Below are 18,858 nucleotides of genomic sequence, written 5' to 3'. Positions count from 1 at the left end.
TCTAAGATGTGTCTCGGAGATATACAGTTCTACTGGAAATTGAGTATGCTATCCATTATGAAAGAGACATAATGAATGTTTAAAGAATCCTCTATATATTCGAACAGTTCTGAAAAAATATGTGAAAACAAACGTTATTTTTATATTACTGTTGGATTTGTGGAAACGGAACTTTATATTGCTAGGTTCTATTCTTACTACGTTTAAATTCCACAGTTTTATCTGTTCTCCCTTTTCTTTTTCTTCTCCTCTCTCTCTTTCTCTCTCTCTCTCTCTCTCTCTCTCTCTCTCTCTCTCTCTCTCTGCATCATTTTTGAATCTCTGTGTAATAGACATCCCTTGGTTTCAACTCTTCATTGTGTGTACTTCAGTTTCTCCATACATCAACCTATGAATCTTGTTGCGTCTCGGTTTTATTATTTCATGTTATCGAAACTAATACATGTGTAGATTGAAATTAGAATTGCGCTCATGTTGTTAGCTAATTTTAGTATGGAATGGAAGAAAGAAGGAGAGAGAGGGGGGTCTCTTTACCTGACACGATTATGGGATAAGGTGTATATTGGATGGCCTAACTGCACGGCGTTAGCTGTCGCAATTTTTTTATGTACAACTCATCATAAGTCCTGCATTTTGTCGCACTAACTGCCTTCTCGGCGATTTACTTCGCTTCTTTGTAATTCTTCAGATCCTGTTGATTGCCAGAGTTCTGCTATTTTTATATAGTTCCCTTTTCTTTTTCACAGTTGCTTGAATTTCTTTGTTCGACCATCTTGTTTTCTTATCGATGAGGACTCTTTCTTACGTTTCTCCCACAACTTTCCTTGTTGTTTCCCTGATCGCTACTGATACTTAGTCGACTCCTCTTCTACATGCACCTCTTTTCCTTTCATTTGCAGTAGCTGCGATGTTATAATTTCCTTTCGAATCTTTTCAGCACTTGTGCCATCTAGTATCCACCACATACAGGGGATGTGCGTAACCTCGAATGGTCAGAACCGCACGAAAATGTGCTTAGATTATAAATCGCTTATCCCCAAAACTGGTATAACTCATTCCCATGCAAGATACATCTGTTGTCTGCTCGCGCCATTCGATGATGGCATATTATACCTACACAAACAAGTAGTTATTCTGGTTGCGTGAATAATATACAGCGTGGTCCGGAAGTGGGCGTACCCCTAATTGATGTTTTCTGACGGTTTTGTTTTACCCACATTTGTTTGGTAACATTGCTTGGCATTGTCTGGATGGAGCACCAGCGCACTTCACGATTCACGTGCGCAATTACCTGAATCAAACGTTTCCTGGCCGCTGGATTGGAAGGGGTTGTGCATCTTTACCAGCTCCCTTTGCCTGCCCTCCAAGAAGTCCCGATCTGACGACACCAGACAAGGCTCTATGGGGTTTCATAAAGCAACAAGTAAGAAACACTCGATATCACACAACGCAGGAATTACGAGGTTGTGGAACACGCTTTCACCCTTGTGACTCCGGAGTGTCACCACAAAACATCTGCGAGAACTTGACGCAGAATTCAGGTATGAAATAGGATATGGATGATGATCATACCGATGTTTATGACTCTTAAGACTTCAAGGTACAGACATTATACCATAACTAACATACTGTTGAAACTAAAGCGGGGGTACGCCCACTTCCGGAGCACGCTGTAGCTGCAGTAGAGGGCCTTTCTTTACAGTGATCGGCTATGGGTTAGAGTGTAAAGAGTGTATATTGACATTATGAGGCAAATTAATCCCATGAATGTTGTCAAACTGTTAGAGGCAAAGTTGTGACGTGCTGAATGTGGAAACGTAATCGGAGTTGAGGATATGGATAGGTAATATGAATAATTCAAATACAAATACGATAGGTATGACACAGAAATGCATGAAGATACGCTGGATAGGTATAGTGATTCTGAAGGACAGACAGAACCCGTACCTGAAGTTGGTCCGTCTAGCAGTTCAAGAGTTTCATCTTCAATCTCCTGTTGACGTCACTTGGAATCTCAAGTTCTTATTTGCTGTTTCAACTCCTATACGTAAGTATATATATGATCAGATCCAGGATTCTCTGGGGGGGGGGGGGGTGCACCATAATTACGAAGATAACCAGTTTCATTAAACTCTTCGAAGTTACATGCGAGAATATTCTTTGCACCTGACTACGCTGATACATAGAACGGAGGGCGAGGAAAGTATTTTAAAGTGGGTTACAACTGATATGCAGAAAAAACTGTTCTCTCTTCCTGGTTTCTGTTTTCTTCTCTACTTGACAAATGTTATATTGTTTTTGCAAAACTCCTCTTTCTTTTAAGCCCCAAATGGAAACATGACGATAGAAAGTTTCGGAAAGTGTTGCTATTTTCACTGCCAGCTTCTCATTTGAGACAGTGTATATGTACAGTACAATGAAGGGGGATGGTGCATGTGCACCGGTGCACCCCCTAAACCCGGCCTATATATATATATATATATATATATATATATATATATATATATATATATATATATATATATATATATATATATATATATGTGTGTGTGTGTGTGTGTGTGTGTGTGGTAAGTATCGTTGTTGATCAATTAAGGGGTTAATTAAATCATTAATTAAGTGAGATGATAAAATCTATCTACTATAGTGCAAGTAAAATTCACAATTAGAGTTGTAAGGTAGTTCAATTGTTATTACATTCTTCAATAAATACTGTGCGTACTTAGAGTAATTGAAATATTCATTACTTCAACTAGAGTACTTACATTACAAGTACTTAGAGCAGCGTTTCCCAACCTTTTTCAACTTGCGGCACACTACGGGTCTAACTTGAATTCTCACGGCACACTCATAGGTATTATTATTATTATTATTATTATTATTATTATTATTATTATTATTATTATTATTATTATTATTATTATTATTATTATTATTATTATTATTATTATTATTATTTGTAAATAGAAAATACCATCGTATTTGTTTTCTTTGATTACTGACCTCCTTCTCACAAAGAATAAAGCTCGATCACTGGTTTTCCTCCATCATAAATCATTATACTTACTTTTCAGTCTTTTAAATATAGAACTCAGTCTTTTAAAAAATACACTTTCTTTTTTGAAGAATGTATCCAACCTTTCACAAGGAAGATCACTAAATTACGAACGAACAAATAAATCTCTTGTACTTTTAAAACAGAATTGCGGTAATTTGTATGAGTGTTTGCTTTGTCGAAAGGATATAATGAGATTTTAAAATTTCAAGTTACGAAATAATCTGTAACAATAAAGAAACAACAATGGCCATAACAGTGATAATTAATACTTCTTTCAACATTAGAAATGAACAGATAAGTAACACAGTGTGAAATTTATAATTTATTAATGGTTAATATACGTCACAATTTTAAATATTAATAAAATTCTGTTTTCGAAATACAATCTATGTAGTAATAATGTATGTAAAATAATATATTAGATATTACAGTATTTTTTCATTGTAGAGGTTCATAGTAATATGAAATTTAAATACACATATTTCCTGTCTTGCAATTAGGTTCCTATATAATTAATAATTTTGTTTTCATTTCCTCGCGGCACACCAGCGGCCCATTCGCGGCACACCAGTGTGCCGCGGCACACCGGTTGGGAAACGCTGACTTAGAGTATAGGCCTATGTACATAACACTGTTGCCTAATTTCCAATACATATAATTTCAACCCTTTAAGACCTAATGTGGTAACACTGAAGTACTAGAAGCCCCGTATTACAACAACGTAAGAAATCTTGATTAAACTAGAGCCTATATCAAGCTCATTTGCATAATTTTCTGGATGTTAGCATCTCCTTCCCACTTTCTCTTTTTCCCGACTTTGATCCAACATTTGTTTTTTTGAGTTATGGCTGTTTGCATTTCCCCCACAATTTTAAGATCGGTAATAGCATCGAAATGAAACACTCCTACACCTAGATTCATTGACTATACTTTTCGCCTTATCTTGGTGTCAGGAATAATCTCCCTGACGTCGATGTGGTTTTGAAATACCCCATAATAACTTATACGCATTTTGAAAATTAGCACTATCTAGCGACAAAACCGTGGAAGATAAGGAAAATAATAGAGAACTGGTATTTTGATCTTTATCATACTAGTTCGGGGTTATAGAAAAGTATTCCTAGCAGCAAAGTGGTGAGGCAGTAGAAAGGGATGATACTCCAAAAAAATATTACCGCCAACTTGGTGATGATAATGCAAAATATCCGCATTGATCAAATTACACATTTTCAACATTGAGCCTATTTTGTTTACTTGTTAAAATTGCACTAAACTATAATGCTGAAGGCCCTAAGGAGGCAAATATTTGGCTTTCTGTTCCAACTACTAGCCAATTGTCCGACGTTACTTTGCTACTAGCGTAATGTATCCTGAAGTAAAATGATACTTCTTCCAAAGTAATCCAAAATATCTTCCAAATTCTGATACCAATTTTGCTCATACTTAATTCTGCTCTAGGATTTCTTAGTCGCGTCCGTCCGTTATTAACCTCTTCACCACCAGTGGCATATATGTGTATGCCATGGTGATGTGGCTCCCAGGATCCAGATGGCATACATGTATATGCCATGATTCTAATTAAAACAGGCGGAAAGAGACGAATTCTTAAAATTCAATATGGCTGCCTTCCGCCATTTTGAATTTCTAGAAAAGACCCTAGAGCATGTTGTGGACCTCTTGTGCATCATTCACTATGAATCTAGCATCAACCTAGCTTGCATAAATGATGAGAAATAGGCTTGAAAAATTATAATATTCTTCAAGAAATTCTGGTTCCTCACAACAAGTGGGCGAATTTTTGCTGGTGGTGAAGGGTTAAACTAAAATTGAATTCCTAAGATTTGACTGTCTTGTAGGGACGTACTGTACATAAATCACAGAAATTTGAAGAGTGATATGAATTATCTTACGACGTTCTCATTAACATCTAATTAATTGCCTAGCTAGGGTTAATGCTTTCTACTAACGGGATTCGACTTTCAATGTAGAACTTGGAGAACTCGTAAAATATCAAGTCTCTTTCTCTGTAAACAGAGCATTTAGATACTCTGTTTTTACACTTCTTGGCGACTTACAAATTTACGACCACTTGCAAAATGAAATCCATAATGAAGTGCAACTGACAGTATGGTGTAAATTCCGTATTTCTCGGTCGGAACTGAATGCTCAAGAGCTTCAACATTAATAGAAAGTAAATAGAAGATTTGTGACTGTACCTTCCGGAAGAAATACATTATTATTACTATTACTATTACTATTATTATTATTTATTATTATTATTATTATTATTATTATTATTATTATTATTATTATTATTATTATTATTATTATTATTATTATTATTATTATTATTCACATGATACGAATACTACCTTAGCAAGAAGTAAAAAAAGAAACGTTAGAACTATTTCTTTTATGGTATAAGCAAGTACTATTGAAATTCCACTAATTCATTGCTATTTGTATATTCCAGAGGTGGCCAACGTGTGTTGACCGGGAAGTTGTGAGAGGCAGCCGCGATGGTCTGCGTCATATTGTCTGTATTGATATGTTTTTAGACTTCCAAACTATGTTATGTATAAGTGTCGGAAATGTTATAGAACGGCTTTGTCCGTCCGTCTTTCGACAGGTATTCGAGCAAAAACGGTAAGAGCTATCAAGATGCAGTTTCTTGCAATTGATTCAGTGTCCTAATGGTACAATTGCATCTCCTCCGTTGTCTCTATTCAAGCCGGAAGTGGTTCAAATTAATCATTTTCGGTTTCAACTTTAATCGCTATAGAACGAAAACGGTAACAGACAATAAGTGTTTTTTTAAAAAAAACATTTCAGCATCTTAAGGTAACGTAGCATGACCATCACGTACACTCTCCCAAAACCGGAATCGGTTTAAATTTAATATTACTTCCGATTCCAATACTAACTTCTACAGAGCAGAAACGGTAAGCGGTATCGAGATGCGGTTTTTCGCAATCGATTCACCATCCCAAAAACAGGTCCCGTCTTCTTCATTAACCATTTATTCAAACCGGCAGTGGTTCAAATTACTAATTTCCGGTTTCAATACTTATCATCATAGAGCAAAAATGATAATAGATAGCGGCAAGCTGTTTTCTGCTATCGATTCAATATTTCAAGAGAGCATATCGTTATAACCCGCAGCACTCCACCAAAAATAGAATTAGCTGAAATTTGCTATTACTTCCGGTTTCAATATTGATTTCCTTAGAGCAAAACTGGTAAAAAAATATCGAGCTATGATATTCTGCAATTGATTCAGCTTCCCAAGAATAGGTTTTATCACCTCCGTTAACCCTCTATTTAAACAGGAAATTGTTCAAATTAACCATTTGTCCGGTTTCAAAATTTATCACCACAGTAGAAAATCACACTGGATAGCGAGCGACAAGCGGTTTTCTGCAAACGATTCAGAATGACACGAAAACACCATCACAACCTGGAACGCACTACCAAAAGCATAAGTAATTGAAATTTACTATTACTTCCGGTTACAATAGTAATTTCCGTAAAGCCAAAACGGTCAGAGATATCGAGACACAATTTTTTGCAATCGATTCAACTTCCCAAGAATAAATTCTATCTATTCTCTTAATCTTCTATTGAATCCGGAAGTTGTTCAAATTAATGATTCCCAGTTTTCAACCTTTATCACCATAAAACAAAATCAGTAGGTCTAGCGAATAATGACTTTTTGATAGAATTTAGCGTCTGAGGAACAAGTTTTATCTTCGATCTTATTAATCTATTGCAACCAGTATTTATAGTTTTGAGTATTTAATTTCCATAGTTTGGAACTCTACCGTAGTTTCACACTATGAAATGAAGCTAACTTCTATTTGACTTTCAAACTATGCTATACATAAATGTCGGAAGTCTTATAGAATGACTGTTCGTCCGTTTGTCGACAGGTATTAGAGCAAAAATGGTCAGAGATATCGAGTTGTTGATCAGTTGATTAGTAGTTTAGCATCCCTTTCAGCAGCAAGGATATATGAGACGTGGATCTATAGCTTAACGCGGTGTCCGAACCATATAAGCTCCCAGCGGGAATCGAAGTCGGGTCTGCCATATCAAAGACGCATACTCTAGTCGCTTAACCACAAGTTTCATCACTTCCATTAACCCCCTATTAAAACCAGATGGTTCAAATTAACCATTTCCGGTTTCAACGTTTATCCCCACAGAACGAAAACGGTAATAGATAGCGAAGAGCGTATTTTGAAGATTACAACACAGGAGGTAACAAGCAATTTTTTAAAAAATATATAGATTGGGTACGCAAAGGAAGATTTCTCAGCTTTAGTCTTTTATTGAAACCGGAAGTAGTAAGCACGGTTTCAAAACTGATACCTATATAGACCTCCTAATGATTGTAAGACACAGCGAGAAACTTTTTTTCGGTGTGGATTGAACGTCAGATGAACAGCTTTCATCTCGCACATTACCTCTCTCTATTCCAACCAGTAGTTATGAATTTTGATACTTTGTAAGTCTACCGTAGTTTCACAATTGTAAGACAAAACTCACTTATTTCCTCTAGCAGGCTAATGAACAGATTAATAGACCGCCAGTGATTTCTGAAATGAGAACTAGCACCAAACTTAAAAATGTTCGCCATTTCTGGGTATTCTGGCCAATATATATTTCGAAAAAAAAAAATTATTCTAACGCTTCTCATAATTTATTTAAATCGTATAACAAAGACTTATTCGTGTAGTTATTCGAATAATGGTACCGTAGTTCCTGGTTCGATCCTTCGGTGGAAGAGCATTGGTTGCATTGCAATAAGGTTGCCAAACGTCCCCATTTCCCAGAGACAATAATAATTCAGGTTTACAAATTTGTCCCTGGACAAAACTCGTCCCAGAATTTATATTTACAGTGGGGAGATTCATTAGACCTATATGCGTTCTATGTGGAAGAATACAATTCATCCTTGAGTTTTATTATTATTACTAGCTGAAATACCCATTGTTCGCATGGGGTTGTATTTGAAAGTCAGTCAACGCCTGTGGGACCATCACTATTCATCTCAGCGACCGCGAAAACTATGGATTTGACACTCATATCGGTCATTTTGGATTATTTTTACATGTCTCGGTAACCCCCTTCCGCAGGTGAGCCCCGGCCCACATACAATAGTAGCTGAATTTGAAAGTCATCGCTAATGGAAATGTTACCATTGATCTCAGCGACCGCGAAAACTATGGATTTGACACTAATACAGTTGCGGCTAATGTTAGTGTTGCAATGTTGCACAACAACAAAAGTATTTCAAGAAAAAATATTATTAGCAGCAGGGGCGGATCCAGGACCGACTTCTGGGGGGGGGGGCGGTGGGTTGTCATACTGCTACTTTTAAGGGCTCCAAACTTTGGAATGGGTTTTATTTATATATATAAAATAAGAAAGTTTCCCTTTCTGGGGGAATCGCCCCGATCTCCCCCCTGGATCCGCCCCTGAACAGTAGTAGTAAGGAACAGAAAAAAAATACTTTCCAATACTTCCATATATACCTTAAATAACGTATTTTTTTATTTCTATAGCTGTAAAATCCATTAATCTGTTTTAAAAATCGAAAAACAATCCGTCACTGAGTCCCTAATTTATACTGCGTTGCAGCGAGAATACAATGACCAGGTTTCTACAGCGCGGCAATTGGAGCGAATGTTAAAAGTCTCCTTTCCCTATCTCAGAAGCTAAAGGCTCTGATCGTTGTAGTGCTTCTGCAACGCAGCACGGTTTCTTGTGAACGAGAAGGTTTTTCGCGCTAAATAAGGTTTCTGAATTTTATTTCACTACCAATTAACAAATGGAATTTATTTTTATGCATTCATATTTTTAAATTACGGGACTATACTGAAGCAAACCAATATAATGACAATTAAAAATAAAGTGGTCCCAGAATTACAAAATAAGAGAAAATATGTAGTAAAGCAGAAAACAAATTAAAGTAAATACGCATTTACAAGTTAATTCTTCGTTTATATAGATAATGAAGGCTTCTTGTACAGTAATTTGTGAACCAAATAATAATAAGTCAATATATAGAATGCCCCCTCTGTGAATAGTATTTTAGTATATACATATTTCTTTTATGAAATAAGTGTGTTTTATACTCTTGATAACTTTTCATATAAAACTGTATGATGGGAAACGCCACATTGCATTTGGGACTAGTGAGCAATGCTTAGGGGCGCAGCCACGAGGGTGGCCCACCGGGTCAGGACCTCCCAAAAATTTCTATCTTTTTTTAAGGAACTATACTTTTTTAACAGAAATATGATTGATGTAGGTTAAATATTTTATTTTACCTCATCATGTTCCCTTTCTTTCCTTATACAAATAATTGTTCTATCATTTTTTCTAAAAATATAGATGACAGTAATTAAGAATTAGTTATCATCTTCTTGGGTGCAGAATAAGACAGGTTCTATATTACATAGACGTATTACACCCCCTCAAACTCTGGATCCCTCCCATCAAACATTTCTGGGTGTAGAACTGGCAATGCTGTTTGTTTTGACGTTCTTTGACTTTTGACTTCTGTTACATGGTGAGCCTACATTTGACGGGTTTTAAAGTTTGCTTTCCAAAACGTATGACATTGGTAAGCATTGTTTCGCCTCGATGGAAGTATTCTGTTATAGTGCATTGCCTACAACCAAGACTGATGATTTGAAACGTAGTTTTGCTTCTACGGACATGTGTGTATGTTCGTGTATATGTGACATTCGCAATTCATATACCTCTTCTGTAACACCGTTTTTTTAAAAAAAACAAAAATCAGCTGTTTTGCATTTACTTAGATTGTGTGCGCTTTAAGTTTGTAATAACCTACAAATTCTGAATAAATTTTATACCATGACTTCTGTAAATAGCTTACAAAAAAAAAAAAAATAATATAAAATAAAATAAAAGCAATTTGCTCAGCTCTCCACTGAGGGAAAACTTGCAATTAAGGCTTAGTTAGACAAAACAAGCAAATGACAATTCAGGAGAGTGTTTGAAAAAAAAATCCGGTTTAAATTGACAGGACATCTTATGACAGCAATGTTGTTTGCACTAGATATATTTTATTTATTTTAATTTATTTTAAATCTTCGTAGATAAACTGTGAATAATACGCGTTCAATTAACATTTTTTAAATAATAAACTGTCATCAGTCTACGCTCCAGAGGAATTCGGATCACTGTCAGGGACTGGGTTTACTAGAATGAATTATTCGCAATAATCTATTAAAAAAAAATGTTGTAGTGGATCTACAAAGCTTCTGAAACTAATATTAACTGTACCTATGACGTCAACAAAAAGAGAAAGGCGTTTTTGCACATCGAAAAGTATTGACACTTTCAAGGAATTGAATATCCCGTGAAAGGTTATGCTTTCTATCGAAAAAGATCTGTTAATAAGAATACCAGAGTTCAACCAGCATGTATTAGACAGATTTGTTCCAATCAAAGAGAAGAGAATGGACTTACTAATTAAATAAGGTGACTAACCGTATGAAATTTTCTGCATTATTATTATTTTTTTATTTTTTAAAAACAGAATTTTATTTAATTTTACATGTCATATAGCATTTGCATCTAAAGTTATGCTGATTAATCAATGAGTCCAGTTTATTTATTTATTTATTTATTTATTGAAACAGAACACAACAGGTATTATACCCAATTACAGTGTTCATCTTTCATGAAATAATATATTTAGAATTTCCCTTTTAAACCTTGTGAGGCAATCAGCGTAAATATCTATATTATTTGTCATTTTTAAGAGACTGTTGTAGGTTGCACTAATCCTCCATGTTGGCGACTTATTTAGGATATTAGTCCTTGCTTTTGCACAATAAAAGAAGTTATAGTTTTCTGGACGTGTTTTTCTACCTGGAACGTTTATTTGAAAGCTCGAAAGCAATTCGTTGCAGTCTAGCTTATTATTAAGTACCTTGTACAAAAATATCATGTCAGATCTTTTTCTTCTGTCTCCGATCGTTTGTACTGCAACACCCGAAACCACAATCCACCGGCCGCCACTGCACTAATATCGGTCATTTTTACATGTCTCGATATCCCCCCCCCCTCGTTGACCCTCGACCCGCCGGCGAATGAGGTGAATTTGGAAGTTAACACGATCGGAGTTTCACCATTGATCTCAGAGACTGCGAAAACTATGAATTTGACACTAATATCGGTCATTTTCTATTACTTTTACATGTCCCGATAAATCCAATCAACACCATATGTCACTGACATTATAATTGTGTGTTTTCGGGCCGCGGTGGCTCAGTGGTAGAGTGTTCACTTCTGGTGCATGGAGTCCTTGATTCGATCCGAGCTCGAGCCAAATGAGCTTTGTGGTGGACAAACACCGTGTGTGGAAGTTTTCTCGGGGTTCTCCCGTTTCCTCCCACTTTCTTCATTCCACCATTTCATTCATTTCTAATCATCACCGTCTCCTTTAGCCTTGCCGGCATAATCATGGGACGTACAACTTACAGATTTCATTTCATTTTGTGTTTAATGTATTTGCTTATTACATATAAAGTACTGCATGCAAGAAGAAAGAAAACACTAATCATACATGAATTAGAAACTCCAAGCGGAAGTAGCCTCAAATCTTGCAAACAGTGCGCGATTTTTATCAAAACATCCTTCACTTGTGTCTGTAAAGGGACATGTACAAACGTTGTGAGGAATGACAAGGAGATTCATGCTCATATATGAATGATTCGCTGTGTATGTAGATAGCACAAGTTCAGCTAACGAAGAATATAAAAAGTATAGAGTCAGCCAGGCAGTGTCTACAAAATGATATTATATGGAGTAATAACTGCTTTTAATAGTGAATAAATTTGGGTGACTAACATTTAAGACGCCGTAAACTACGCACCCAGATTTCTGGTCTATAAGAAAAAGTTTGAAAACGATTATTTGTTTCACTAAAATTTAAAAAGTAGGAATGAGTTTAGGGAAGAGCCTTAAGAGGCCCCATCACGGCGAAATTAAAATACCTCTAATTTTACAGTAATTATGTGATATCTTCAAATAGATAAAAGATAATCGAAAAGTGGAACAAAAGCTCCCCAGACAATATTATTTTACATGAGATACCATTATGACGACTCATCTGCTTTCGATTTCCAGCCATTTAGAAAATCGGCATTTATTTTCACGTTTCTAAACGGTTGCAAACGGAAAGCTACTACTATCCATTTCATAAAGATAGGCCCCTGACTTGGCGGTGCTGCCGTGACGTCCAGTCAAAACTTATATTACTTGCCGTACCTCGTTGGAATTGTTGGAATGTTGTCTTTTCAATACTTGAGACACAAAAATTTTCTTTGCACTGTGTAGTGAGAAAAAAAAATAGAAATTAATGAAAAAGTGCGTATTTTTTCGTACTTTTTTGATAAATCAATGTTTATAGGACTATATCTCGGAAAGGAGATAACATGAAATAATTTCCTGTGCAGGATATGTAGATGCATATATTACCTGTAAGTTCTGAAAATTTCATTACTCAACACTTAGTAATTTTCTTGTTATTCAGTAAAAAGTGAGACGTCATTATCTCTGAATTGCTGCAGTGTATTAACAATCTGAAAAAACTTTTAGAAAGATCTTAAAGTAGCTTTTTCAACCAAACTGTTTTGACTTGCTTTAAAAGATAAACAATCACAAATATGACATTATGATTTTCTCAGCTTTGCGCCCTTCGCTATCGCAGTTTATACGGAGTGCTACGTTGCCACATTTTCCTGGCGCGTATACACTCTCAGCCGGACGGGTATTTAAACTTGTCACGCACACTGTCCGGCACTTCTTAGAGATATTTTTAAAATTTTATGTCTCCACAGATTTTAAACCAATTTCTTAGAAATTAACAGGATATACAGTAAATGTGCCAAATGTTCAAAATTAGAAAAGCGAACTCCTATTTTGTTTCGATTTGCATGTGATGGTCCTCGAAAATTTGTTGCTTTTTGTCAATTTTTCACTTACTGCACGCAGTACAAAATACATTTGCACAGAAACAAATACAAGCACAAACTTTATTATACGATACAACCTTAGTTGATATGTAATATTGAGTTTACACTTCACAGAAAATCTGTTTTCAGGTCTAGGAGTCCCAGTACTTCTCTTTAGTGTTGTACATTTCGAAGCACTTTCCCACGCAAAGTCCAACTTTATTTATCAGGCAATAAACCAGGGATGCAAATAAGAACAAAAGTTTACTCGCACAAGAAAAAAGTTACTAGCCCACATCACATAATAAAAATAATTTACTTAACTTCCGTGTGATATTAAATACTCGCCCGCACCGATGAACCACACGCCCTGGGCGAGTGGTTATTTGCATCCCTGCAATAAACGCTAATATTTATTAAAAACTTCCTTTCACCTTGCGGATGCTACGTACTTGTAGTTTGGATTCCACGTTTACCAGTAGGTCCACGTCTCATATAGCCCACTCGAAATCAACTCAACTTTTTTTTTTTTTTTTTTTTTACTATAAAACTTCATCGGTAAAAACAGCTGAAACACTTTATATGCGGAATACTCTGTAGATAGCCCAGCATTTTGATCCATTCCCGGGACACCACTAAATAGGGGTTTTGCGTTTACTTGAATTTTATCGCTCCAAGCTACATCAGAATTTGTCTTTGAATAGGAACGACACGTTTTTTTCTCTCTTTCCCAGCTCAGCCTCAGGTTCACTTGAAACAGAGTTACTATCTTGTTCACTCCCGAATACGCCACTGAGCACAGAAAAATTAATGTCATTACTATTCATTACTAACTCATAACCGTCTGAGTCGGAGTCATTCATCAGTTCTGCAATTTCACTATCACTAAAAATTTTGCCTCTTCTTTTTGTAATACCGCCGCTCGTAAAGGAATATCCACATATATATATATATATATATATATATATATATATATATATATATATATATATATATATATATATATATATATATATATATAAATCGAAAAGCACGAGATATACTCAGGAAAATATAAATGCCCATTCGTCCGTCTCATTGCAATGAACCTATATGGTGTGAGTGCGTGTATAAGTTTTTGACGCCTACGAACCGAAGGGAAGTGTTGAAGACGTAATCAGTGCGACGTGATTAGACGCAAATACAGCCCTCGTCAGCTAATCATTGCATTGTTTTCTTTCGTTGAAAGTAAACAAAGGACCCATTCTGTGTTACTGTACATTCGGCAGGGGAATTGATCACAGAACTTGGGTGAACACGTGATTGACAAGGCTACATTTCTTTTTAACCTTTAACATGTTCGTAAGCTGGAAAGTGTGTATACTGATAGATCTTGAGGTAGAAATGGAGCCATTGTTAATAAGTGTTCAGGAAGATAGCAGGAGCAGCGATGAGTCAACAAACCCATTACGAAAGTGAATGAGGTAAATAGATTAAGAGATGAGTTTTTGGATGTTTTACTTCAACGTTTTATTTCGATTACATTGAGATGTGTAATGCATTATTATTATTTTTATGATGTTGTGAAAGGTTATAATAAATACTTTTTCCTATTACATTCTTATGAAGTAGGTTTCGCGCTACAGGCTTCCTGAACGTGACAACACTGTACGACAGCGGTGCCGCACTTCCACTTACTGTATGCTGTATCTTCATATAAGCGCGGGGAATTTAAAGATTGGGCTGCAACATGGCTCACCGCTTGACGCAGAGAATATGTTGAAGTAAAAAAAAAAAAAAAATTAAAAAAATAAATACTCTACCAACTAAACCTTTTTTTTTATTAATAGTTTCAAATATTTGGAACACTAGACTTCCAAATTTTCTAACAGTGTTTTGTACGTTTCTCTACCTACCATGGTAAAGGAGATCAGAGCGTTGTACATTTGTTTTAATTACACAAAAAGTATCAAGTGATGAAAATTGAACTTTTCACAACTTACAGTTAATGGATGCATCTACATATTGTACACAGGAAATTATTTCACGTGATCTCTTTTCTGAGATATAGTCCTATAAACATTGATCTACCAAAAAAGTACGAAAAATACGCACTTTTTCATTAATTTTAATTTTTTTCTCACTACATAGTACAAGGAAAATTTTTATGTCTTAAGTATTGAAAAGACAACATTCCAAGCAATTCCAACGAGGTACAATAATGCAATATAAGTTTTGACTGAACGTCACGGCAGCACCACGAAGTCAGGGGCCTATCTTTATGAAATGGATAGTAGGTGATTCGTGATAACGGTACCTCATGCAAAATAATATTGTCTAGGGCGATCTTGTTTCACATGTTGATAATCTTTTATCAATTTGAAGATATCACATAATTACTGTAAAATTAGTGGTATTTTAATTTCGAATGATTAGGTCTCTTAAATTGTAAGTCCACGTGTTATATAGTACAGCCTCAGAGCTGAAAAGGAACTCTAAACTCCAACAAACAAATTATTAGAACAAATATTCAAATAATTTTAATAGCACTTGACTAATAAGTGTAATGAAACCATGAACAAAGAATTAAAAAATCATCATTTTTATTCATAAAAATGGCAATTTGGTAGGTGAAAATGGAACGAAGTTTTTTTGTAATATCTTAACTGTTGGATACGTGCATAACTACTTTTAAAAATCACAAGAACAGTATTTGTAATCGAGACATCGTTGGAAGCAAAAGCAAAATAGTCAAGAATCACCTGTAGTCAAATAACAATGTTTTTCAATAGTAATTAATATTTGAATAAAATCACGAAAAAGACAAAAACAAACCTCAAGGTAAATTAAAGTTCAAAAATACTTATTTTTACATCATTAAATAACAACAATATTTTGTTAAAAATGTAATTAGGACTTTCCTAAGATTTTGTAAATGTTTATATTGGCTTTTGGCAAAGTAAAAAGGAAAAATAATTAAGACAAACAAGAACAATAGTCCATATAATATAACCAAGTTTGCAACTAAAAAAATGATTCCGCATTCTGCATTCTGGATCTTGCATCCAGCATCGAAATGGAAAAATCCATACGAAATTACAAATACCGCAAGAGAGACCATTGTTTGGTCAAAACCAAGCGAAATATACGCTAAGGTAAAGTATGACTACAAAAAACTTTAACTGTCTATTTTGCATGTAACATGATACTAGGAGGTCTTTAATAGTGACAGGCAAAAATCTAAAGGCCTTATGCAGAGTCGTTTTGACGTTAAGATTAGCGTCATACTAAAGACCTGACTACTGCAGGAAACATGTTAGTCAAACTCTTCAGTATGACACTAATCACGCGTCAGAACGACTCTGCATAAGGCGCTAAATGTTTAAGTACTCAGCTTATTTCTGTTACAGCCTAATTGGCTTAGCATTAAGTGATCTAAAAATTATTTATTATACAGTTAAGCAAACATACTATGTCTGGTTATAAACTCAATACTCTTTAAATGTTCACAAATAAATAGTTATATTGTTACAAAAATATCTACTATATACTATACTACCATTGTAAGCTAATTGAGTCATCAATAAAATATTGTCATTTATGACAATAAGAGATTGCAACCATTCGTTTAATTTCACTCTTTATTTGAGATAAAAATTCCTAATTACTTTTAGTTATTGATCTAATTTAATTTGCTTTTTTTTAAAAAAACTTACGGTACATAAGAAAATTTATCGGATTCCATTGTGGAAGAATTTTGGGTAAGAATAAAATTAAATGCAACTCACCCAAATTGTAGACATGAAGAAACACTTTCTGTGTTTTATCGCCCAATCTCACATTAGGAATAGTGACAAAAAGGTGAATGCAGTCCATCTATTGTATATACGAATAGGAATCAGGACCTGAAATAGCATTTTGTTTCAGGACCTGACTAACGTTTTGTGCTCCCAAACTTACTAATATTCAACAACATTAAATTGTTTGCGCTAAAATGTTTAAATGATACTGAGCTTTCAGAAGACTGTAGGTGGTACAGATTTGTAATGTTTACAATATCGGATTCTGGTATCGCATGGCAACTAAGAAGTACTGTAATAACATTGCAGTTAAACCTGGCTACATTGTTTGGAAAACTGGAAACTAAGAAGCATTGGTGGATGGAGTCGAGTGGTAGGTGTTTACCATGTTTTCACAGAAATGTCTGTTATCAGTTTTGAATTGTTGTTATCACTATATTTCGTATGTAGTTGTTTAAACTTGTTTCCTTGTATGTTCTTTTGTATTATTAATGTTAAAAACAAAACCACCTGGCCACTGTTTACGAACCATTAAAGTATGCGTGATGCTTTGCTTTTTCACTTGTTGAGACTGGTACTTTGTAAACCCTATTCAGTTGAAAGAAATGACACATCAAAAGAATGATATGATCGTATATTTGAAAACATTTAGCTTTGAAACGATGTCGTCATATTTTTTTAAAAAATCCATTTTAATAAAGTATAAATATTTGTAATTGAATTGATAAAGATCACATTAAATGTTGATAGTACCTGTCCCGAACGTTGATATTATTTTCCTAATATTCTTTATACAATAATATTATTCTTTATTCTATTTCATGTGAATGTAGCAGGTCTCAGTACAATGGGATTTAACGCACGAAATTATCACTATAGTTAAATATTTTTTAAAAATAAATGCAAATAGCTAGCATAAAATTCCAATAAATTCATGAAGAAAAGAGATATGTAACGAAGAAAGAAATACTAATCGTAAGTTGTTATAGAATAACATCTAGAAAGGAAGGGAAAATCTTGGAAGTGACAAATCTCCATTAACGTCATATAAGAAAAAATACTTTATTTTTTTCACCTTCAAGCAGGGCCGTAACTTGTGGGGGTCAAGGGGCAACTGCCCCCCAGAGAAGCTCCCCGCCGTTGGAGGGTGCCCATTTTAAGACAAAACTTTCTTTCTCTATATACGGTACGATACGATCATGAAATTATAAATGAAGCATCACACAGGTTCACTACATTACATAAAAAAAAACAACACACAAAAGGTAAATGAAACAAAAATGAGTCGTGGGCCCATTTCAGTATAAAGTGTCTACTATTAGAGGCCCTAGAAATAATAATATTCATATGGCTTTGAGATATGTTAATATTGTCTCCTTATTTAATTTGTCATGTATGGAACGGGCCTAGAGGCGTAACTAACGGCCCCGCGGACCTCGCCATGCGGCAGGGCCCACAGGCTCCGGGGGCCCATAAAGAGTAAGAGAAAGAGGGAAAGAGGGGACCTAAGAATTAGAAAAACATCTTTTTCTAGGGGGCCCAAATACGCATATTAATGCTTGCCCCTCCAGAAAAAAATCTAAGTTACGGCACTGCCTTTAAGTAAACTACCCTTATTTTGTGGGTAGGAAGAAAATTTGAAAAACTCCTGGGGAATCATAAAATTCTTACGTTTTTTTTTTTTTAAAAAAATGGTTAGAATACGTTAAGCGTATGATCTCTAGGCGAGTAGACTATGCATCGGGACAAGTGAACAGACTGACAGACATTCAAAAAGAACTTTTTCGGCACGTAGGTGCCATGAAACGATTAAATTCATTGAAAACTTGAATTCGAATTTTTTCACTTTCACTACACTTTCTTTTCTCCTACTGTCGTTTGAAAAAGAGCAAAAACTAACAAGCAGAGGTGGACAACCTCATGAATAAGGACCGAGCGTCTCAGTATCAGTATGTGAAGTAGGAAACTTTTTTTTTTTTTTTTTTTTTTTTTTTGCGATGAAGAGACACGAGAAAATGTAAGAAAC

General features: G+C 35.0%; 1 long non-coding RNA gene across 1 annotated transcript in view; it reads right to left on the bottom strand.

The window, feature by feature from the left end:
• Window positions 1-17,126, bottom strand: part of LOC145673120 (uncharacterized) — a 37,795-nt gene extending 20,669 nt beyond the window's left edge. The window contains exon 1 of the long non-coding RNA XR_014128720.1: window positions 16,821-17,126. This is a non-coding gene — a long non-coding RNA (uncharacterized LOC145673120). The remainder of the gene's footprint in view (window positions 1-16,820) is intronic.
• Between the last annotated feature and the right edge of the window lie 1,732 nt (window positions 17,127-18,858).

This window comes from Thermobia domestica, chromosome 16 (assembly GCF_964235325.1).
Source record: "Thermobia domestica chromosome 16, izTheDome1.hap1.1, whole genome shotgun sequence".
Classification (NCBI taxonomy): Eukaryota; Metazoa; Arthropoda; class Insecta; order Zygentoma; family Lepismatidae; genus Thermobia; species Thermobia domestica.
This window is presented reverse-complemented; position numbering and strand designations above follow the sequence as displayed.